Source organism: Anguilla rostrata, chromosome 9 (genome assembly GCF_018555375.3).
Source record: "Anguilla rostrata isolate EN2019 chromosome 9, ASM1855537v3, whole genome shotgun sequence".
NCBI classification, from domain to species: domain Eukaryota; kingdom Metazoa; phylum Chordata; class Actinopteri; order Anguilliformes; family Anguillidae; genus Anguilla; species Anguilla rostrata.
The window spans coordinates 13,029,659-13,055,846 of NC_057941.1; the positions used below are offsets into that span (position 1 = coordinate 13,029,659).

The window sequence follows — 26,188 nt, forward strand, 5'->3', positions numbered from 1 at the left end:
TCTGGATGGTTAAACTATGCGGCGTCTCTGCTCTTGCTGCTGGAACAGCAGGATCTGATCCAACAGAGAGCCAGAATTCAGGGACACTTTCACCATTGTTTATGATAACAGATACATCTGTATTATATGATCTGATTAGGAAAGGAACCTTATTTTTGCACTGTACTGTACCTGCAAAGAACAGTAACAAACCTTTTCAAAAGAGGATGGAGAAAAGTGACAAGGACACGTCTGTTTGCAGGGAACATGAATAGTATCTCCTTGTGGCCACCAGGTGGTACCTACAGCATACTGTCTGCGAATTAGTAGTGCAGACGTGCATCTCTCTCTCTCTCTCTCTCTCTCTCTCTCCTCCCTTGGTTGCACCAAGGATGTGTGCATCAGATCCACTGGTTTCTAAGGCAATATACACCCGAAAGCATTCTTCTACATTTCCATGTGTGTTGTAATAGGGCATAGAGTCATATCAGCTCTTTAAAATTAAAAAAAAACTTCCCCTTGCTGATTATTGTGCAAATAAATTAAAAGCGAAAAGAGTGAGTTAAAATCTTTAGAAAGAAACTAAAAGAAAATCATTCTGAAAGGACTGAATGTTATGTGTTCTTAAAAGGAGGTGGAGGGTGGGGTGGGGTGGGGTGGGGGGGGGGGGGGATCACCCATGCAATGAATAATGTAGGATCAAGGGTCCCATAATTAACCAATAATCAGATTGCATATGTTAGTCTATTGCAGATAGACTAACATTAATGTACCTTACAACTGTCTAGTTATAATTTTAACCAAGAATACAATGTAATATTGAGGGAGACCATGCATACTCACAAATACCTGTTTCAAAGTACAGACTTGGAAGAGAATTTAAAAGAGAAGGCCATGTAAACAGTTTATTCAGAATGAAAATTCCAAGTATACACATTCATAGGTTTCTAGCACGCATAAATGCTTTGCAAATGTTTAGCGATAACTCCCAAAACTGCAAAAACTCGCCACAGAAGCCCCTGTGCATAATTTTAAATGAAACACTCGTATTAGCATTACATAACATTACATAGCCCAGGCACTTCACATGCCCTCATAGTCAAATGTCTCCCACAAACCACTGTCGCAAAATCCAGCTGTATGAATGGCGGCCAGATTCTGTCTACCGGTGAGCCAGGATCAATGTGCCGAGACATTGGCACGCATGATTACCATGAAAACTGGCAAACTTGCATAGTAGCCCCCTGCCTCCTTGACGAGGATACAGGTGATAAAGAGTAGCTACAATACACGTGTGCACATACTTGCATATCAAACAATACTGAGACTTGACTTTTTGCTACTTGTTCTCTATATGGTACAGGTACTGCACGCTAGTTGCAAAAATGGCCATGCATATTTTAAATGAAATACATTAATTATTTTCTATCATGTTTGCCCATATGGATTTTACATTGATGACAGAAGCCATTAGGTGCAACAATAAGCAGTCTGTACTGCACTGGAACTGACAGTTCTTGTTCTGTGAACAATGCGTAGGTGCACTTCACACCAAAATAAACCACATCCTTTCAGACATGCTTCAGTACTTTATTAATAGAAACAGTCACGCTGAAAGAAGTGAGATTGACTATTTTACCGAAAGGGGTTTGTCGCTAAATTTGTCATAACTAGTAATACAGTGATAGCACAGTCATCTTTATAAACAGAGAGCCCCTTACTTTGCTTTACTTTGCCTTACTTTGCTGACAGATGCTCTCATCCAGGGGAACTTACAATGCAAACACAAGTGCAAAGGTCACGGATTAAAGTGCAGTAATTATTCAGATGGGCATAGTCCTAAGAGAGACAGTAAATTCAAAAAGTGCAGGCTCGATTGATAGCTTTTCACCAACCATACTGTACGTTAAATTATACAAACAAGAACACAGCTACCCTAAGGACCATTACGCTACATTATATGAACAAGAAAGAGGCTCTGAAAAGAGAAGGGAGAAACATGTGTATGTGTCAGAGAGAGAGAGAGAGAGAGAGAGAGATAGAGAGATCACATTTTCAGTTGACAATTAAAGACAGGGCCATGAGTAATGTTCATCTGGACATGAAATGTTTTATATGGATGCCACTTTCAGGTTTAAATTCATTATAGTGTGGCCCCTTATGATGGGATGCTGAACTCTGTGGGGTTGAGTTTGCAACTGCCAGCTTGTGCCTTATTATTATTTAGAACCTATGCCTATAAGCAAGCCTTTCCGGATGACACTTAAAAAAGACTACCAGTACTGAACTAATGATACCACTAGCATCTTTTCTGAATAAAAAATTATATTTAATTTGATATCTCCATAAATGGATGAAATTCTGATTAATGGATTTTCAAATACCATCCTTCTTATATTATAGCAATTGTCAGTAATTGTTTGATTTTGTAGTACTTTGATGATACCTGCTTTATCAAACAACGTCTTACATTATAAAAAGAGAAGAGACATGAGCTGGTCAGCTTAGCGGAGTCAGCTGGCCTGGACATTCAGCTGCTGAGTGGATCTCTGGGTCTCTTATAATTTACAGCACGGTAGCCGTGCCCCTCCAGCATGGAGCCTAACTCAGGACTCAACACTTCAGGGGCAGAGTGCAGGCTTTCAGCAAACACACAGATCCATCAGGGCAAACTGAATCGCACTCTTACTTCTACAAAGTGGCTGTGGGTCTCGGTCGCCGGAGGCTGAGAATGGCGCCTCCGGAACGGGTTGTAAACGAGGCGCAGCTCACACATTGCTAGAGATCACCCTGCAGTGACAGCGTTCTCAGACCCTGTCTGCAGCAGTGACAAAGGGGGGGGGGGGGCTCCTGAGAAACGGTGAAATGCAGTCAGCCTGCTGGAGCAGGAGATACACAAGAGCGGCGCGGCGTGAGCAAGGTCGGCCGGATAAGAGCACTCGTCACGCCCGCCAGTCACGCCATACCATCCGCAACCCGGCCCCGCCCTCACCACTTCCTCCCCTTCACGAGCGCTGAGGCTGTACAGAGTCACGACTCCCTGCTTCAGAATCCGAGAGCTGTCAGTTGCGTGGTCTCTAGGAGACAGCCACTTCAGACCCTCCTTCTCACTACAGCACCGCAGCAGGACACAACCATCAAATCCCTCTCCTGACAGTACCTCTCATGAAGACAAAAGTGCCCTGCAACACCAAATAAATTAAATCCCAACTACTTCTGGTAACATCTGCTTACTATGCAGCCTTGTGCATGTTGATGGCTCACTAGGTGGTTAAAGGAGCCACTTCATCAAACGAACAGCAAAAAATGCACATATTCAAAAACTGGTTCCGAAGGTCATGGTGCAACAGCAAAAAATGCAATTCTAATCACTTCTAGCACAGGCTGTGCATTATGCTAAAGACGGAAGTGGTACACCAAACCCGAAGGACCGTTGTCGTGGTCTTGAGTGAGGGTGTGTTTGTTAGATATATAAATAAACAACACTGCATAATGCGAGCTTTCTCCATCCTTAAAGAAGGGGGGTTTTTAGCTGAGGCCAAGAATACTCATTGGTTGACACAGAACAAAAAAAAACTGTAAAGCTGAAGCCTTTCTTGTACGATTGAAAACATTAAGTGCTGAGACTGGCAAAGAACACACTTAATGGGTTCAAGACAGATTTCTTAAAGCTTTCTTTATCAAAGATCCCGTCACAGTTGTATTATAGGACCTAGTGCACAGTGGCAATATGTTCCAAGGGAAGAACTGAAACACCACAAACCCTCAAACTAAATAAATTGTGAATTGTGAAGAAAGAAGCCATCTAGAAGTCTGAATGAGCTGTCTCTTTGTGGATGATCAGTGAACTGCACTTGTTACACTTGGCAGTGTAGTGAACCTGGTCACCACCTAATCATCAAACAGCATGAAAGGCTGAGAAACATGTAACATGGTCTAGCAATGTGCCATAATGACCCAGTAGTTAGCGCAACCGTTTACCTACTGTAAGGGGACTTCTTTGTCACCCCCAGGTCAGAATGATGAGGGACAATCACCTCAAATTGTATCCCTCTTTCACTGACCTTTGCCCTTGTCAACTGGAAAATCCTGCTATTCCTCCAAGCGGAGTTTAACAGGGGCACAGAGTTCTTCTATGAGTATATAAATCTGGGGTGTTAGCTTGTATGGACCAAGTATTTATTTTGCCTTAAAACAGCCATTGGAAAATTTAATTTCAAATTACAGTGTTAATTGTAATAAAACCCACTGAGGCTATTTCCAGGGGACCTTCAACCTATGAGGTTCTAACTAAAGTAATGTGATTATTAATCACATTGATGAGCCTCTATACAGTATACACAGGCAAAAGCACTAACAGAATTCTGCCTGAGTATGTAGAGGCCCAGTCCATGTGATTAATAATCTGCTAAGCAGACTGCAGAACATACACTTGAACCTTTCCCCTCTTGCTGGAGGACTGAGCAAATATAAAGTCACTTTCTCATTCAATGTGGTTGATTACAATAAATAAACATCTGGTGACAGGCCACTCAATACTGTTTCTGTGAAACAGGACAGCAATGCAATAGGCGCGCAATCACTGCAAATATTGTTTTTCCTTATGATTATTATTATGTCCATATTACAAAATTTTACAAAATTGATTTTTATTATATTTAGTTATATTTTTGGATTATGTATTTTCAAAATCTGTGTAAATAAATTATTACATTTAATAAACAGACGTTTTTCTCTTCTCTTTTTTCTCTTTCATTACTTTGTTTATTCATTAAACTTACCAGGCTTAAAATGAGATTTGCTCTCTGAATAGCTACTGTAGCATGCCTCTAATGCAGGGACAGACACTGCTGCGATTCAAAGCCTTTCCCCAGGCTCAAGGTATTCACGAGCGACTCATTAATACCTATTTCCCAATGATCAATCAAACTCCCCCGGAAGACGTTAAGGTGGCAGTCTCTCTGATTATTTATTGGGCCAACGCAAGGGCAGAGGCATTGACCAGCCTGCTAATTAAGCCGTTATCGCCAGGGGGAGTAATCCCGCAGCACACTAACAGGCAATTGCCTCGGTGAGGACGAGAGGGAATTCTCCTCCTGACCCATCGTCCCACTGGTCTGCCAAGGATAAAGACGTTTTCCAGCCTGGATACACCATAGTATATGTGTGTATGAATGTCATGCTAATATAACAAACATTTGTGCAGCCCTTTAATGACTGCACACCCATGCATTTTGTGAAAATCTCTCCTGGCAAATGGACAATAAAAAAGCAAATAAATAAATAAATATATAAAATCCATTCCCCACCCAAGCCGAATCATCCTTGCATAAGTGGGCTGGGTTAAGAAGAACACCATGGCGGGAATGATAAGAGGCAAAGGGGTAATATCTGCGTTGTTCTTGCTGACACGGCATGCCGCGTTCTGCTAGACTAGGGCCTTTTATCTCATCAAGTGGAATCTGTCACGTACCTGCGCCGCTGAGTGCTTTAAGCTACTCGCGCCTCCCTGAGAATATGAGCCCCCCGTAACCGAATCAGTGCTCCATCCAAACGTGCGAGGCATGTGGCTGAGTGGGTGGAGTAGTCGTGCTTGCAGCCGGCACCCGAGCCTGGTACTGTAAATGTAACTCTATACTGGAATCTTAGCAGGAAGGACCTCGGTCCTGCTAGTGCAAATTCTGTCAGGCTGTGTTGGGCCATGCTGGGCTCTACTTTTCAGCTTCAAATGGAATAGGTGCCATGGGGAAGCCACGCCCTATGAGGGGAAGGGTCATGGAGGTGGTCCATTAGGACAGTGAGGGATACAGAACCTATACTGAGATATCAAAAGACTCAGCATAACCTCCATCACAGCACTGAAGCCCCATATCCACAGCAGGAGGAAAGCACTGACATGTGTAAGACACATAAAGTGAGCATTCATCACAGATGATAAAATCAGACTTATAAAAAAATCATACACAGATTTCAGTCAACAAAGTCTGCTAAATGACTAACTGTTAATGTACATAACAAACAAATAATTAAACGCAGAAGCCCTACTGCCAGCTTTTGTATACACAACTGGACTAATATCTGGTCTGTGCTTCAAAAACACACCTCTCTGTAGAATCCTTTAATTAACGTTTTGTGTAATGGATGTACTGTAAATGCTGTTACTGACAGGCCCTCCTGCTGGGAAAGAGCTAAATTCATCCTGAACCTTTAATTACACCAGCGCACAGAACTGAACGCTCCAGGCATGACAGGCTCAGTAGCTCACTTGTTGACATGATACATGATACCAAAAGCCCAAAAGCAAGCAAGCAACACGACAGACAATCAAAAAACATCAGTTAAACAAATACCATTTAAGAAAAACAAAACTTAAAAAAGACTCTGCAAGGCCCCATGCAGTAAGCATTTTTTTAAAGGTTTTTTTTTTTATTTATTTTTTTTTTACAGTTTTTTTCTAAAAGCTGCTGTTTTGGTTGACAGCTAGCTGGAGAATATCGTATCTCCTTTTATGATAATTTGGAAACAGTATGTACCATACACACTTACAACTTGTTGAATGCTTGTGTAAACAACTCTTTTTCAGTGTGATGCTGTAATTGGCGTGCTTCTTGTTATTTTGTTCCTTTGCTCAAACATTTTTTTGGCTCTTATGATATAAAATATTGCTATCTTGCCATGAGTGCCTGGTTCGGAGTTTGTGCTGAACACATATTCCCAGTTTTATTACTGCTTAGTCTGTAATGTGTGTGTTTATTTACTCTGCTGGTACTACCTGCACTCCCATACTATCACTGAATGGGAAGGAAACAATTGAACAGATGCTATTCAGTTTCCAGTAAATAATGGTTTATTCTGCTCAGTTCAGACTGGTTTTGACTGCAGTTTTGAAGGTGTTTTTTTTTGTTATATGCCATATGACCAAAAGAATCAGGCCACCCCTTGGGTCTGAGGCTGTTTTTCATGGTTTGGGCTAAGCCCCTTAGTTCCAGCGAAGGCAAATCGTTATGCAAGGTCATTCTAGCCAATTCTTTGCTTCCAACTTTGTGGCAACAGTTTGGGAAGACCCTTTCCTGTTTCAGCATGAAGATGCCCCTGGGCACAGAGTGAGGTCCATACAAAAATGGTTTTGTTGAGATTGGTGTGGAAGAACTTGACTGGCCTGCACAGACTTGAACCCCATCCAACACCTTTGAGATCAACTGTAAAGCTAACTGTGAGCCAGGCCTAATTGCCCAATCAGGGCCCAACCTCACTAATACCCTTCTGAGTGAATGGAAGAAAATCCCTGCAGCAATGTGACAACATCTAGTATAAAGTCTTCCCAGAAGTTTGGAGGCAGTTATAGCAGCAAAGATTGGACCAACAATTAATACCCTTAATTTTGGATGACATGTTGGATGAACACGTGCCCACATACTTTTGGCCATGTAGTATATCGAGATAGGTGACTGACAAATTAAAGGAAAACCAACATAAAGTGTCTTAGTATGGGTTGGGCTACCACAAGCGGCCAGAACAGCTTTGATGCACCTTGGCATACATTCTCTGGAACTCTATGAGAGGGATGGAACACCATTCCCTAATTTGGTGTTTTGATGATGGTGGTGGAGAGCACTGACCCCTCGTGCCCTGTGGATTGGGGCATTTTCATCCTGGAAGAGACCAATCGCATCAGGAACTCGCATCAGGATAGAAATGTTTCATCATCGGATGACGGTGATCACTCGGAATAACTTTGTATTGATTTGCAGTGACCTTTCCCTCTAAGCGGACAAGTGGACCCAAACCATGCCAGGGAAATGCCCCCACAGCATAACAGAGCCACGGGAACGCCTCACTGTATGGGGTCAAGCATTCAGGCCTGTACCGTTCTCTGGATGTATGCCACACATGCACCTGCCCACTTGTCGAGAATATGGTGAAGGATGATTCATCTGACCATAGCACAGTGCTTATGGTTTTTGCGCCACTGAACTCTCAAATGTGCATTCCTCTTTGCATTGAGGGGTTTATGCACTGCAACCCAACCATAATATCCCGCTCTATATAGTTGTCAACCGACATTTCTTACTACACAGTCTGATCACATCCTGCATTGACATTCTCAGTCACCTGAAGAAGAGTTAGTCTTCTGTTTTTCCTTACATATCGCACTAATGCACAAGCATACAACCTATTTACTGATGTCTTTCTCATTGATCTAAATGCAAATGTCACTTTTTGCATTAACAAACAAATAAACCCACATGGATACAACACTTCGTACTTTCTCTGTTTAACGGCAACTTTATTTTGCAGTTCCTGTAGGGCTATGCGAAGTACCACTTCACTACACGGAATATTTAGCTATTTTCAATTATTTATAGTTTCAACCAACTCAAATGAAGACACGCCTTTAAGGAGAGCTAACAGTCCACCCTCATCATGTATTTTTTCAACTTCATACAGAGAGACGTACATTTGAGAGGGTTACAGATAGAGACAGGATCACATTAAGAGCCATGCTGGGAAATCAAACCCCTGGCCACACAGTTGGATTCAAATGGGTTGACTGTCAGCCAACCTACAGGTTGAGACACACAGTCTCCTGGAATTGTGTTGCAACAACCCAGTGCTACATAGCCGAGGAATGAAATGGTGACTTGCATGGAAAACACATGCACCTACTGCTCAGTTACCCTGATATATCTGAGTCATCACCAAAACATTTCTGGTTCCAACTGTTGTGGGATGGTGGGGCTCAGGGGGTTGAGTAGGAGGTGCTGTCTCTGAGTAGGACAACCACTGTCCATGCAAATCAGTCTTACCTCCTACCCCAAATCTCCCATGATCGATTGCTCTCCCTCGATGAGCCTCTATCTTTCCCTTCTCTCTCCCACTCACCCAGCAGCAATACTGACGTGCATGAGCCGCAGAGGTGTGTGATGAAGGAATGAGGAGAAAAATGAGGGTCTGCTCTCCTCTATTGTCCCATCATAACGCCTGCACTGTTGGTCAGTGGAACAGGGCGTCACTAGCAGGAGGATCACACACAAAAATAAGGTGTCAAATTAATTATACACTCTTCTTCCTTGGCATACAATTTACAATACATGACAAGCAATTTCCCGTTTTAAACAATTATGCTGTCTGCTCTGAATGCACATCTAAATTCCCATTTTAGATTACTCTCTCTCTATCTCAAAGCCCTCTCACTGCCCAGCCACATCAGGCCAGTTTGTATAAAATCCAGAATATAGCAGGAAAACCGGCTTCACGCAATTAAATTAAAAGGCATTTTTGCTGAAACCAGACAACAAATACAGACAAAAGATTTCCAACAACGTTAATGGATTACTCTCAGACACATGTCACATTATCTGTAAAGACAGTATCGGTAAGTAGAGCTGCACTCTCCGGAATCAATCAAAAACCATTTAAATAGAGCTCGGCTCAGTGCGAACGGTGCCAGGCCAAAACGTTGAAGTGCTGTTCCAAATGCGGAATCAGGGCTTCACTTCCCCAAACCCACCCACCCCCACTGCCCACCCACAAATTCCCCTTCCCGCCAGCCTCATTTTGTTCCGCGTGCGAACACTCTCTCTCACCAAAACGTCAGATTTGCATGAATGACAAGATTAAATGAATAATTATTGCTTCTTTGTTGCTGTTGCGCCTTAGCTGCCAATGCAAAATGGGACTCAGGTCGCTTTGCAAACCAAATGCCAGTGAAATGTTCAGGGACAGTGGTAATGTTGGATGTGACTTGTTTCCGGCACCTCCGCTTGGGGTGGCACCATTGTGTAAGCAAACCAGGAGCATGTTCTCCACGAATGCAGATAAACTCCTGAGAGGAGGAGGCTGTGCAGGAGGTGACCTGAGGCTACAGGAAATGGAAGGTCAGGCAGTTTAACAGGGCACAGGAACACCACTTTCTCCATTTACCTCACTCACCCAGGCATTGATGAAGTACACTGCATGAGGTAACCTCATACATTGGCTGTGAAACCCTAGTCTTCAGGCAGTTCCTAACACATTTCCCCAGGTTCACTTTCTTTGGGGTACATATGCATGTTGAGCATAATTATTTGAAAGACAAGTTGAGACTGACTGGAGTAAATCATCTTTGAGGCCAGACGATGCTTATGACATGCCACATATCGGATCCCCTCACCATCCAGAGTATCAATTATGAGATATGTGTACTGGTCCACAGGGAGTACAGTATATCAGGAAAAGAGGAATACTGAAACAGGCATACCATTATTTTAGCAATTGATTTCTTGAAATCAATTTCAAGTGCTAAGATCTTTTGTTGCCTTCTGCTGCTGCTTCTTTACCCTTTGCCTCTACAAGTTTTTTCTATAAAAGAACTATGAACCAAAAACAAAATGTTGATTAAAATCACAAGCACAACAGTGAAATACAGAAGGAATGCTCAAGATGCCACCTGAAAAATCAAATACCACTCTGTTTTTATCAAAATGGCTTTGAGATATATAGCACTTTTATACTTTCCATCTTAATTTTATTCCCCTGACTCCAAACGGGGAGGGAGAGGGGTGGCTCTTTCAAGTATGAATCAATAAGGCATTCCTTCATGTAGACATATACATATGCCCCTGAGCTACACTGACACAAAGATAACAATGTGCCAGTTTCAAAAAGGCTCTCCAGCATTCTGTAGCATCGCTGCAGTGCACTGGCTGTGGATGGCTGGGGCCAGACTGGGCCACTCAAAGGACCCGCACAGAGCTTCAGAGCTACTGCAGGTAAGTCCTGCCCCCACCTGCAGGCTCTGTAGGGGAGTTAATCACAAGCAAGCACTTGGACGTTCGTTAGACACAGAGGAAGTTCTCACACATTTACAGGTTGCTGCCAAGAGTAATGAAATATGAAGCGTAAAGCCTTTGCAAGAATGTAACTGCAGGGCTAAATGGAAGACCATGTGGGGTATACACACCTCTAAGGTCATGATGGCATCAACTCAAAAAGGCACACAGGACTGACTGCACGAATCTATTAAAATACCAAACTGGTGCTGATTAAGCCACCTAAACAGCTGGTGTTTGAAATGTCTTGCTCAAACAGCTTAATTTTCAGTTCCATGGTAAATGTCAAGCTCTGAAGCGTAATTATAAGAATTTATCATTTCTCATTTGTCAGTCACTGCAAGCTCAGTACTGACAAGTGCATAGCATCTACACACACTATTGCACGGAAATATACGTGCATGTGCATCAGCAGACATGCAAGCAGTTTGCTTCAGCTTTTGATCCCCCCTGCTGTCTTGGCCACACCCCCTTCACTATTATGTTGAAGTGCAACTCATTCCGATCAGTGGCGTTGCCATGGACACAAACTGCCACAGGTGGAGACGTGGGTGGGAGGTCAAAGACATAGTAGTATATGATGATGGCTGTTCTGATGGGCTTCTTTCACACTTTCTCTGGGCTGGGCTGCACCCTTGGGGAAAATGTAACCTTTCTGTAAATATCTCCAATATTAGAAAATAGACCTCAAAACTGTGGAGACATGCCATGTGTATCCACAGTCACTCATACATGGTGCAGTTATAAAGGTAGTGACTGCTTCTCACGGTGTACTGTTCCCAGGTCCCCAGGTCAAGGCCCTGAAGCTTCACTGCTGGTGTCGTTTGTCTGACCAATTTCATCTCAGCTGCTGAATGGTAACGTTCCTCAGCTGTTTCAAAACTCTAATACAGGCATGCTCTCATAAACGAAACCCAACAACCCTAAAGAACCTTCTATCTGTCTGTTCCTCCCCACCTTTGTGCCTCTCCCCTCCAATTTCTTATACTCCCCTCATCCTCATCTCTGTCTGTCTACTTTCATTCCCTCGGAACAAACTGGCTCTCTACATCATTTACTGACGACTCAGTTGAGATTACTGTTAAGATTACAGATATGCAAATTAGTCAGTTGTTTTACTGACAGTGAATGAGAACACAATTTGTTGTTCTTGTGAAATGTTTTTCAGGTAACTGAATTTTTTTTTTTTTTAGTTGTAAACTATGGTGGTAAGACTTGTGACTGTAAATCTGCCAGTGCCAACGACCTGTAACAAATTAGGATGTCTTACATATAAACAAAACAGGAGTAGATATACTATCCTACTACATACTACTTCTAAATTTAGCACTATACCCTCAAATCTCTCCTGCTAGTTTGTCACTATATCAAACTTACTAAAACATCTTGTCCCTAATACAACTCTTAATGTTTCACTCTCCATGTAACGGTGCTTGCTATTGGTCATTGCACAAATATATCTGAATCATTACTGCTCCTTGTCTAACCTGCTTAAGCTTATAGACACTGTTTAAGCACTTTGTAAGTCACTCTGGATAAAATGTCTATTAAACAGCAAATGTAAATGCTGAAATATACTAATATGAATAATGGATGTTGAATGTCAGCACTGATCTTTACAGATTACAATGCAGACTGCAAAAAAACATGTTACATGGACAAACAAAAAAATGTCGCATTCTGAATCTCTGAACTTTTGCCGGGTCAAAAGGAAGAGATACATATGCAGCAATATGGAGTGCAACGATGTGCAAATCTCAATATACACATTAAAGGCAGCTGAAATAACTTGAAGAGATTATGCACAAGGTTACACGGCGTGTGTGGTTGGCACTTGCTGTACCTGACTTCTGAGAGAACAAAAGCAGCCGGGTCTTATCAGTGCCATCTTCGGGTTTCCTCACCCTGCACGCGGTTCCTCCGTCGCTCTCGTTATCGTCGTCGCCAGACGAGGGGCGCCTTTCCTGCGCGCCCCATCCATCTCACGGGACGACCCTGGCAGGTGTGCGCTACACAGAAGCACCACAGCGGAGCCCTGGCAAGCACCCGATTCGGGAGGCCCCACCGCACCCCACGCATTGAACCCCTGCTTCTGCGAACAGCCAAAACCCCAATCCCTGCTAAGAGCAGGTGACGGAACTCGATGAAAAATGTGAAAGCAGCGCATGCTCTTCTTTTTCTCAAAGACACACATGCACAGGGGCACTCTCGAGGTGTTCTTGAAGTTAGCACACAGGGCATACTCATAAAAACGTTCACAAGAAATAAGCTTCTTCTTCTTCTGCTTCATCCAGCTTCATCCACCAGGAGTTTGACTGCACAATTATAATAAAAATTAAAACAAGCGAAATGAAAATACTGAACACTTATTTTTATTGTACATAATGCATTTGCTTAAGAGATTGCACTGCCTACCAAATAAAATTACTGAAGCTTTTAAATTACATTAAGGTAAGTACCTCTCTCTTGCGCCATATGGTACATTTTCCCATTTTTTGCAATTAATGTAATCTCCTAAGTCTTCTAGGCTTTTGCTACATTCAGGTACTTTGGTCTGAGGTAAAACAAGTCTTGCCCAACTAAGCAGAGGATTTCACCCCACTGCCCACTATTCTGCACAGATAGGCTGTGTGAAATGAACAGCCAGGGGCCGCAGTTTTAACGGCACACTTCTGACTGACAGGTCACTCCCCCAGCCCGAGGACCAGTCGACCTGCAGGAATCCAAAAGCACCGGGAGATTCTGTTTCAGGAAACCTGAACCGTGTCAAAAACAGCAGGCACACAGGTACCTTTGCAGAGAACACAGGAGCATACGCTGGTTCTGACCAATTCGACGTCTCGACGGGTCGCTCGAAAGAGAGAAAACCTCAGCAGGCTGGCCGCCCTGTTGGGTCATCATGCAACTCATTTAGTTTTCACTTCATTCTTGATAGCAGTGCCATTCGTGAGTACCTCGAGGTGCTATCGTGCTATTCGTTGTGGAACAAAAGGTTTTCGTAGCACGTGCTCAGAGGGGCCACTTCCTCCCTTTCTCTTGCTTTGTTCCTAGCGTGATTTGATACTCCTTTCTTATTCGCGGGAAGGAATCTCACAGTCACCTATTTCAGAAATGGTACACTGTACTTTTCCATCAATGTTACTTTGGTGCAACAGTAGCCCCTATTTTGTTCTTCCAAGTGACTACAGTTGGAAAACCAGCACAAGGCATGTTCCCAGTTTCCCTGGGGCTACACTGTAAGGTGACATCTACAAGGGTGTTGGACCTATTTGAACAGAGAGGAAACTGCATACCTTGCTTAATCTCCATTCACTACAGGTCTTGATCTATGAAACACATCTAAAATAGGCCGATGCAGTACTGGTAGATTAAAAGGATAAAGTGCCCAAATCACCATTTCATTTTCTACTTAGTATTTTTTTTTTTTACCTACAGTAAGTGACTGAATTACCCTATGCAGCAATAAATCCTGGTGCTTATATATTATGGATACTGTGATGTCTACACAGTGAAAACATCAAGGTGACTCATACAGACTTTCTTCAGATGGTTCTCATTCTGGTCTGGGCTTTCTGTTTAAAGCAGTAAGTTGTTACTTAAGGTCAAGGACACTCTTGTACTGTGATGCCTTTCAGACCCACAATCCTTCAGTTCACATCAGGACCATTTAAATACACAATAAGTGCTTTTCAAATCGAAAAGTTCCCAAACTCAAATGGAAATCTGCATCATACTATCACAGTCCTTTTTTCATTTCAAGCAATAGGGCGGAAACGAGAACCCTTTTTCTCAGGCACATCCAAAGACAGCATCCCTCCCACCATATTCTAAAAATAGGCACTCTCTGTCAGTCGTCCGTGTTTTTATGGCTTTGACCAGGAGTAACTGGCATCATTTCACTCACAATACTCAGTAATGCCACACACATGCTCATCACTGTGCTTCCACAGCCAGGGTTTATCTTCATTATTTTGTAAAAAAAAAAAAAAAAAAAAGGAAGAAGAAAGCTGCCTTCCATAGTCTAGGTGTTTTCCACATCACCTCACACATGTTTCTCTCTACATGACAAAAGCACAGCGTGGTTTGAAATCTGTTAACTTCCATGCCAATTGCCAATTTCTAACCAGAAATCCAGTAGTCCTCATGGACTAATCAAAAATGTCTTGTACTGTGCAATTCCAGCAGCGTGGACACAGAACACAAGAAGAGAAGAGACATTCGAAAAAAAAGCTTCTATTACAGGAGCCTTGGCTACTTCTCTGGCTGCATCTATCTTTCATTAGCAAACACAAGCTGTTTGATGCAGATAGGGAACTTCTGCTTCATCCAACTGAAAAAAAATAAATCTATGACCTTTGACTGTTTTTTTCTTCTTTTTTAAATGAAACTCGCATGGAATTAATCTCTAAATAATGTAATGTTTTAAAATATACATTACTACCTTTACTACCTTTACTCAACTACACAAATAATCTGCATACAGCGGTTATGGCTGCCTTCTAGCATTAACTTCTAGTTTTCATGCAGCTGTTAATTTTACCATCTAAGAGGAAGTGACAGGAAATAATAAGCTCTGAAAAGTAACTGTGTCAGTCAAGCTTGATGTATGCTGCTAAAAATACACTACTCAGCTACACTTGCCACACACAAACTAAGCTAAGCGCAAAACCACTTCCTCCTCATCTTATCTGTCATTGTTTATAACCCAGTTACATTTTCACTGTAAGCCTTAGGAGAACTTTCAAACCCTCTCAGAAAACTTCTCTCCTTTTTTTCTGGCCTATAAAAGACTTGCGTTTGTACTTTCAGGTTGAGTTCAGGTCTTGTAATGAAGATTCATTTTTTGTGAGCTGTAGGTGCATTGCAGATATACAAACTGGTATGACAGCATGTCAGGCTGTGGCACCAATGGCCTGATTGCACTCATTTCAGAGGGCATACCTGAGTCTCTTCACATCCAGTAATAAACACTTAGAAGAAAATGGCTGCTTGCCTGGTCTCATTGTTAACCTGAGACACTTAACCAACGTATAGTTAATGTGACGCCAAACGGAGATCTTAAGGTGTCATTGCCACAAGACAGGGAAGGCCATCTGCAGCAAAGGATCTCTAGCCACATTACCATCACTCAACAGCTTCTGTTCTACAGCCGAGACAAAGCAAATGGCAGTACAACCAAACTGACCAAATTTTCCACAGTGGGTTTGGAATTTCAAATTTTTTGGAATTACAAAATGGACATAGAAAAAGAGGAAAAGAGCAAATGTTAAGTTCATGAATGTTTTATTAATTCATACCTAAAAACAGAAAACACTAAATTGTAAATGGACTGAAATTATATAGCGATTTTATCCAAAGCGCTTTACAATTGATGCCTCTCATTCACCAGAGCAGTTAGGGGTTAAGTGTCTTGCTCAGGGACACTTCCACACGCCCAGTGCAGGGATCGAACCGGCAACCCTCCGACTGCCAGACAACCGCTCTTACCTCCTGAGCTATGTCGCCTTTGTGAGCTAAATTGTTCCAAATTGGTTAAAATTTTACTGAAGCCTTCTGCTAAGAGTCTTGCGTGTGAAGCTGCTTTGTGTGTTACTGTACATGCCTGCTCGCTCTATCACCTACATGGTGAGGGGTCTGAGTCTTGGGACTTTAGCTATAAATCTCCATTACTGAGGAGATTGGAGTAATAGTGACCCACAAGCTTCAGCAATTTCTCCTTTACATCCAGACCACTACAACACACCTCTGCTCCTCCGCCACTGCCCACTCAAGGTAACCTTCACTAGAAAGCCGATGCGTTTATCTTCATTATGAAGAAACCACCCTGCCCATTTGTTCGGATATTAACAGACCCTTTCTAATGGAGAGGATTATTTTCAAATGTTTTAATCATTCAGCCCAAAAGCAATTTTTGGTTCTCATAAATGGTTATAGATTTATCTATCATTTTCCATGATAATTGGAATTTGACTTCCAGTAGATTTAAAGTGTTGAATATGAGGTGATCTCCCATAAAAACATTACGTAAATGTCCTAAGATAGAAACAGTGGTCAGACGGGCAGTGCAGCAACACGTCTATTCCTCATGAACACAGTTGTTTGGATGGGAATCACTTGTAGGAAAAAAACTTTAAACAGAGGTCTTCAGATAATTTTCATGAATGTCTCAGGCTATAGAGAGGGAGCCCATCATCTGCTGGCTGGCCTGGTGTAAAGGTAGAATGGATGTAACAGGTATGTGATAAGGGATCTATCACAGCAAAGATGGGTTGAACAGGTTACAGTTGAGGTATTAAACTAGTTAATAAAATCTCCAACTGAAGAGATGTATAATACGCAGTTCAGAGGGGCAGGGTGATGCATCAGGGGATCTACGTTAAGGCATAGGCTTGAGCCAGGGCAAGGACAGGGCAAGAGCGGCCCATGAACTCAGGGCAAGGTACAGATAGCAAGTCAGACAGGGCCCTGAAATTTTCATCGAGCTTCCATTCATTATTATATTAGACCTGAACTTAGAATAAATCATGCAAAATCCCCAGGTCATACAATCACCACTGCCATGGCAAACTGCCAATAGAAAGAGGAAGAAAGACAGGAAAATGCGGGAAATATGTTTTCTTTTCTTATTTTTACCGACAGACTACGGAAATATGCATTCATTTTCCAACCTATATTCAAATGAAAGAGAAACACCATAGCGGTATATTTTTTCCAATGGACATGACATAATGCGTGAAACATAATAGACTGTAGTGCAGTATGATGTTTTGAGGAACTGGGCTCATAACTCCATGGTTGAGGGCTTGATTCCCAGCTGGGATGTTGCTGTTGTGTCCTTGAGCAAGGAACTTTTAACATGAATTGCTTCCCCTGTATAAATGGATTATACGTAAAAAAGCAAGCTGTACGGAGCCCCCCAAGGCACCCTTGGTGAAAAAACATGGAAGCTCAATGTGGGACTCCGTACTCTCGCATTTGTAATCCAGGCACTCAGGTTTCCAATCCATATGCTCAGTTTTGCAATCTGCGCATCTGGTTTGCCAATCCATACACTCAGTTTTCCAATCCATGTACATGGTTTTTGAGTGAGATCACTCAGGTTTGCAATGTTAAATACATTTGTAAATAAAGGGTTAATTGCAAGAAAGTCAGACACAGAAACATTATAGCTACAATTCACACTCGAGGAAACAGGATGAATATCAATCTGGTACAAGAACCCATGGTAGCCTATATCATGAATAGTGGCACGTCTGGGGATGATGTTAGGCACGACTCAATGAGGAGAATCCCGGCAAACCACCTAGCCATGCCACTATGCATGATATCCATGGGTTCCAGTGCCATATTGCTTTTATAAAACGGCACATATATGGTATAATAATTCACTAAAGAAAGACATTTTAAAAATGACTTCTGACTGCTGACTTCATTAATGTACTAAGCAATCATCATTTCTTGTTTGGACCTAACATTACTTTAACCGGCTACATACAAACTATGTTAGCTGTTTTAGCTATTTAATCGAAGCCTGGCTAGGCTGAAAACATAGTTGAATTTTCTGGCACTACGTGTGTGTGAAGTGGTTGCGTCCCAGGCGACATGTTGTTCATTGTTCTGACTGGAGGCATAAAAGGGACATCTACTAAGCAGATCAGGGCATCTCTTCAGATGATTCCACCATCTTTCCTGGCTTCCTTGCGTGTGTCACATCACTAAGCAAAAAATATACTGCTCTGGGCGTGTCGAAGTGTCCTTGAGCAAGACACCTAACCCCTAACTGCTCTGGTGAATGAGAGGCATCAATTGTAAAGCGCTTTGGATAAAAGCGCTATATAAATGCAGTCCATTTACCATTTATACTGCCCCTGTGGTTTATGCAGGTATTGCGCCTTCCAGATGCATAGTGTAAATCTTTGAGGACAATGCACAAAGAACGCTCTGAACGACTGCAAGATATGCATAACAGTAATGAGTATGTGTTAGCGTAATTCAAATCAAGCTTGCTTCCAGCCTTATAAAACCGTGCACACAGATTACAAAACTGAACGTATGGATTAGAAAACCAAGAGTATGAATTTCCACGTTGAGATTTTTTTTTCACCGTGGGTGCCACACAGATTACAAAACTGAAATTAGGGTTCCTTAGGGGGCTCTGTAAATTTATGTACATACTCTGGGTGGGGCATCTGCTAAATGCCATAATGCAATGGTAAGTGCATTTAATTCTCTATGGGAAATCATATATAGTCATCATTAGTAGATGTGTAGATCTCTAGCCAGGCTTTTTGTAACCACAGCCAGTGAAACAGAAAAAACTTAACTGGCATGATCACATTCACATTTTCAAATAAACAAGAGGCTGAGATGACATTTACTTGCAAGTTACAACTGTAGGTTTGGTTACCTCTTCACGAGGAGATAATTCACCAAATTCATGTGAGGTGTCCAACTGTCCATCTTGGCGCAAAGCTTAGCTGACTCCAAAAGATAAAAGAGACTCTGAAAACCCAAAGCATCCATCATGAATAATTCAAACTCAGGCCATCTTAATACATAATGGGCCCAGGTTTTCCAAGCAGCCCTGTGTATTGGGTTACATCACCGAATGCCTGATGGATGCTTGGATGAGTCTCACACTGAATCTCCACATAGAGAATCAATAGAGACGAGGTTCGATGAGCTTTGATATTCAGACCTTAGACACTGTGGGAAAAGTGCACTCATTATAGCAGTAGAGAGGATTGGTAGGCTCCTTTCTACTTGAGGTTGATTGATAGCTCACTTAGCCTAATAGGAAATGTTAAATGTTGCCAGTACAAGAAAGTATGGAATGAACACCTAAGTTGAATGAAGTGCTGACTAACAGTGCATGCTTAACGAAACAAAAGATGTACACTATTCTAGTCTACCCACCCAGGCTCTTTATTTCATTGACATTTCAACCTGAAGTGTACCAAGGGTTCAACATTACATGTGTTCATCAGTGTACTAAAGTTTCGACATTACAGGTTTTCATCAGGCGTTGTACTCCCTGATGAAATAAAAAGCACTGGAAGACTACAGAAGCGTGCAAATTATTTTCTTCCTTTATCAGCAAAATGTTGATGCCATGCAGAAAAAACTAAAATATATTTTTCTGCCTGACAAAACAACAGACATCTTGCGTTTAAGTAGTAGTGTCCTGACTTTGTCTATCTTGAGATTACTAAAATGCCACGTCACTCTGGAATATAGCATTCTGGTCATCACATGTGGTTGCAACAGCACACCATTACCAAAAACAGGAGAATCTATCTCCCTAATGGCATCATAGGCAGACTCTATCGTGCTTTGACCTTCACGATATTGACCCAAAGTTATCTGAGAAGTCCGCCCACATTACTGGATAGCCATGAACATTACTCATTATTCCTCATCTTCACCTACAGCCATGTGCTGTAATAGCACCACACTGTAGTAGGAGTGTGCTATCCTCTGGGTTTAAACACTCGGCTCGAATATACGCACTGGGAGGAGTGACACAATGACATATATGAGCGCTGAAGACAATGTTTTATTCTCAAATACCTGGGCTCACAAATAACTCCTGTTCACTTCTTCACTTGGCAGAACACCACTGCAAGCTTATTCCATGCTGTTCACACAAATTTGACCCATATTTCATATGAGAAGGTGTAGTTTATGGCTGCCAAAAACAGGGCTCTGAGGCCAGAATTTTCAGTCGATATTTAATTTAACACTGGACAGATAGAAAAACCAGAAGGAGAAAACTGGACCCTTTGGCCTGACACCGTGACACCAAAAATGGCATCACGCTGGCCACTGAAGCGAACCACTGTTAAAACACCTGAAGGCCAAAAAGCCTGTGTTGAACGTTTAACTGATACAAATATGCCGCATAATTTTGCAGATGCATTGATTTCATATTTCTTCGAAAAATATTATAATATAGTAGTTCCCGCAATACCATCCAGTGGCAGTCTTTTAAAGCTATCTAAGCCATGAAAAACACCTAAGTCACTGATAATGTGTCTATTTATAGCCCAATACAAATGCATAATCATTACACAACATAGCATTCTCTGACCAAATAAGCCCCAATGCTGTAGTGTGGTGACGGGGATGCTGTGCTGTAGGAAATGACATAATTCGGATGAGACGTTAAACGGAGGTCCTGACTCACTTTGGTTATTACAGATCCTATGACATGTTGATGACTTGAATCCTTTCATTTCTTTCTTGCTGGGAAATTACAATGACATGACTAATAACTCCCATTGTGAACCTCAAAGAAGTTGTTTTCTGATGCCATGCCCTCAAAATGGGCTAATCTAACAGACTCAAAGCCAAAACCAAAGTTTCCATTTGGATGGCTGGGTGGCACATTAAGTCAGAATTGCATCCTGACTGCAGGTAGATGCCCCGCAGGATGCAAAGCTGATGGGGTAAGAGTTCCATGCAGCAAGGCTGCAGTCTTCTCCTCCTGCTGACTGGGTGCCCACAGTCTCCCAATAAGGACACTCTCAGAAGAAAGGGTTCCAAAAGGCTCCTCTGGGTCTCCATAGAGAAACCCTATCATTCAAGGGTTCTTCGTCAGGCAAAATGGCTCAATCTAGAAGCTTCCAAATGTTTCTCAACTACCATAAAGGGTTCCATCAAGAAATAAAAACGGTTCTCCTATGGAAAAAAGTCAAGCAATCCTTTTTCTGAGAGTGCAGCTGGCTATACATATTTATGAGGACATATGTGCTTGTCGGCACACTCCCAATTTGACGGAGGATATTATAGAGATGACACTGGCTTTTAAATGCAAAAGCAACATTCCAAATTCCAAAGGGGCAAAAATATGTAAATATTTAAAGATACCTATTTCTAGAGGCCATTTGATAACTGTTGGCTCATGTAATAGATACATATGTAAAATGTGTAGGGATGCGCTTTTCCCCATTGTTGGGCAGCCAAATCTCCCCCAGTATACACACTTATCATTGCATTTCTAAATATCTATCCACATCACTTACAGGTACTTGCATTAATAATGTCATGGCATGCATATCTCTGTAAAGGGCACACATTAACTCTTCAATATTCCTCAAACAATTAATTTGGAGAGCCATAATTGCATAGCAGCCTGACACATAGCTAACTGTTATATCGACTGATGCCATACTGACCAATCAAAGTAATATAATTTAAATATTATCTGTTTATAGACTTTGGATAAAACATCCCCATAAAATTATATCTTTGTAATGTTGTATACTTGAACTTAAATACACAATTCATGTTAAACTCTATACCTGGCAGGACAGGTGCTGGACTGTGTGGTGAGAGATGGGGTCAGTAGAGAACATATTCCACATATTCCTTCACACAGGCCTTTTGTGCCGAGGTTATATTTGTGTCCTACAGTGCACCCTTCCAGGCCTTGAACGGGAAGTACAAGCCATTACAGATGCAGCCGTGCTGCTGGCCAGTGAAGAAGTTTTCCCACCTAACAAGATGTTTTCCTATAAAATGTAAACAAAGGACGAGGCATAATTGCCTAGCAACCTGACACATAGCTAACTATAGCAATATCGACTGATGCCACCCTGACCAATAAAAGTAATATAATTAAAATATTATCTGTTTATAGAGTTTGTGTACCACCTCCCTGTAACATTTTATCTTTGAGATGATTATAGAAAAAAAGGTTTACATTCTCGCTTGATGCTCCAAAAAACACATGCTAAAATAAATACTATTATTTGTTTTTTTGGAGCATCAAGCGAGCGTGTAAGCCTTTTCTTTTCTGATCTTAATATGTTCCTGTGACCCAGCACTTTGAGGTGTTTATGGTGTGGATTTGTTTTCTCTAATATCATCTTTGAGATGATTAGCATCCTGAGAAGGACACTGAAACTTTGTGAGTTCGCCATTTTCTCCTGCCTGTCAACTGCTTTCCTGACACTTCCCCCGGCCTACATGGGCTCTCACCCCCTGGTCCCTCCTAGTCCTTCAAATGTGACTCGTTTTACTCACTTACCTTACTATGAATTAAACTGATTTACTAAATAAGAAAACTGGATCATTGTGCAAAACCCAGAATGCATTTAAGGACATCCACAGGGGACTAGCAAAATAAAAACATGACAAATGAATGAGTAGGGCTCCCTGGGGATTTCAAAAATTTGCATTTGCAAATTGCACTGCTGTTATTTATTGTTCATAAAATTATGATTTCCCTTTAGCTCAGCAAGCCGTAGATATACTGCAGTCTGCTCTGAGTATTCTAAGCTGCTTCATTTCTCAATTTGTGTAATTTGAATGTATATCTATTTTAGTTGAGTGTCGCCTTAAGGTAACAGGCGGAGGTGCTATTACTAGCTTTAGACTCTGTTCTGTGGTCTGGAGGCAAAAAGACCACAGTGTAGCAGAGTAAACTTATTTTAAATAAGATTTTAAGAAATATCAACAGTTGAACAAATCCATGTTTCTGGACAATCACTTGAATATGGCTTGAGGGCAAATTGTGAATTAAGAGGAAAACTGACTTGTCTTTGGGCTAAAAATCATTAAAAAGGGAGGGTCATTAGCTGATGTCAAACATGAAAAAAATAATCAGGTTTAATCAGGTGGGGAGTTCCCTGTTGTTAAACTAGCTCCTCCATTTTCAATACACCCACCTGTAAGATTAGGAACTTTTAACTGAATGCTTAATTTTTGAACTGAAACTGAAGCTGTCCTACATTTCCGCCTATACAACAGACTAAGTGCTACAGGCTGTTCTGCTGTGACAACATATTACACTGACCTGAAAAATAGCATTCCCTCTGTGCCCCCTTTCTTACCTATTGTGTGCAGTGCTCAGCTTATGTCAATATGAACCATGCCTCCTTGCACCTATTCAGCCTGCGGCACAATTATAAAGAACCGTAGCTTACCGGTGGTCCTCCAAGAGCTTCTTAAGCTTCCTTCCACCGCACGCACAGTCATGAATCAAACGGGCGGCTTTCAGCTGCCTATTTTTAAGTCTTAATCAAATGATTAATGTAGCCCAATTTACTCTGATGTAGATTAAAATGAACAACAGGAATTTCCTTTGGTGCAATATGACATAAAGTTTGAATGATATCTCAATCACATTAATCGCCCAGAACACTTAAGCCTAGAAGAAATCAAATGAGAAAAATTGCAAGAGGAAAAGCAGGGTAGCGGATATAAAGGAGAACGCTAACAAGAGATATAAGCAAAAATGGAGGATCTGCAATCAGCATGAACCACAGCATGAACCCGAGGAAAATGGGTGATGAAGTAACATGAGAGACGTGAGGAGGAAGAGGCAGGTCAAGCCGCAGAAGGCTGTATCAGCTGAAGAGAACTACAAGAAAGCATGTAAAGTACAAGACTGGCCAGTGAGGATGATGGTCAGTTTCCACAAGCGACAATACAATAATGATACCACTATAACAATAAGATGCAATAATGTAAAAAAAAATCATTTCAATTAAAATGAATGAAAGTATCTGAACTCCAATTGCAGCTATGAAAATATGCTAGAAGGAGAAGAATATACATAATTTGGAGACCATTACTTGATTTTTAAAATACAATCACTTCTATGCACTGCCTTAACCTGTGAGAAGTATTTGTGTTGGTTAACAGGTGCGTACAACAATAAAATTTACAAAAAGCAACCCAACACAGGCGTAAATCAAAATGGGTGTCTTCCAGTGCAGACTGAAGGCCAACCTCTTTCAGACAGCCTTTTGGTTCCCCTTCCAACTTTTGTGCTAATTCAGGTTACAATATTTATTATTATTATTATTATTATTATTTTTATTATTGATAATAATAATAATAATACCTCACATTTATATTGTACTTTTTCTCATTCAAAGTGCTTTACAGTGATGAGGGGAAAATTCCACTAGCAATATGAAGGGCCCATCTGGGTGATGCGTATCAGATAGAGTAGGGGGTTCCCTGGTGTCCTGGCTAAAGCCTCAACCTGCCACCTAATCATCACCCAATTCAATTAGGTGGAGAGGACAGGTGGAGAATTGAGCCAGGACACCAGGGAACCCCCTACTCTATCCGATAATGTCATAGGATCTGTAATAACCAAACTGAGTCAGGACCTCCGTTTAACGTCTCATCCGAATTATGTCATTTCCTACAGCACAGCATCCCCGTCACCACACTACAGCATTGAGGCTTATTTGGTCAGAGAAGATCACCACCTATTGACCCACCAACACCACTTCTAGCAGCAACTTAGTTTGCCCTGGGAGTCGCTCATCCACATGCTAACAAGGTTCCTACCTGCTTAGCCTCCACAATTCAGCAAGGGCAGGATACATGGAGGTATGACTGCAGACAAATGATGCTTTATGGGTTTAGGTTTTATAGATAATAGTTTTATGGCTTTATGGTCAAATTTGTTAGAGGTTAGCATAGTTAACTTGCACTAGCGGCATAGTGATGTTGTCTGTATTCCCTAGTCGGCAATTTTGTTAGGCTCATATTAATCAGGTGAATGCACTTATGTTCCTGGATAAGAGCATCTGCTAAACAAATGTAATCCAGTGTAATGACTCAGGGTCAGGGTGTATTAATGTTTCATTGCACAACACAATATTGGAATATCCCATCCTTTGGGATCAGGAGAGTCAAATGTTACCATCGGAACCAGGCGATGACAGGTTATTATCACTGGTCCCAGGGCCGATGTAAGACACACTTCTGACAAGATTCTTTAAACATTCCCCCAAGCTTGAGCTTGTAGCTGCAACTGCCGGCGCTACTAATTAATTTAATCATCATCTTTCACTGCAGCCCTTTCTTAACATTAATGAGTGCTTTTTAAATAAGGGACCCAACAGAAATGGAAATTTCAGCAATAGCAATGCCTATAATGACGGGGACAGTTGTAATAATGATGTATGAATAATCCTAACGCAGAGGATCTAGTTTTGACTTAATTGCCATGCGGATGAAACCCGGTAACTCTACTCCCCAGTGAATTAATTAAATAGATTAGTGGACACTTCAGGGATTAGATTCCTCAGCACTGCGCTTAACCTCAACGAAATTCATTAGGCGACCCAGCACACGGTCTCATGTTTAAATGTTCCATATTTATACTGTAATACAGAATTTGAGGAAACAAATCGAACTACACCTGAAAACAAACAATGGCCCGTATTCCATCATTTATATTTTTTGTATATAAATATTTCACACAAAATCAATTAACTGACAAATCTGAATGGAATACAGGGAATGGAAACAAATACAAATGCTGCAATAATTAGCAAATCAGGTATTGAATCGTTTGGTCAGTGTGTCAAAGTACTAAAACAAAAAACTGACGACTGATTACTGTCAGCACTATTGTCAGCTTTATGCAT

The 26,188-nt window shown here is 41.6% G+C and overlaps 1 protein-coding gene across 9 annotated transcripts in view; it reads right to left on the reverse strand.

Moving 5' to 3' along the window:
* The window catches only part of LOC135262970 (diacylglycerol kinase delta-like), a 54,613-nt gene that overhangs the window by 25,079 nt on the left and 3,346 nt on the right, over positions 1–26,188 (reverse strand). The window lies entirely within an intron of this gene.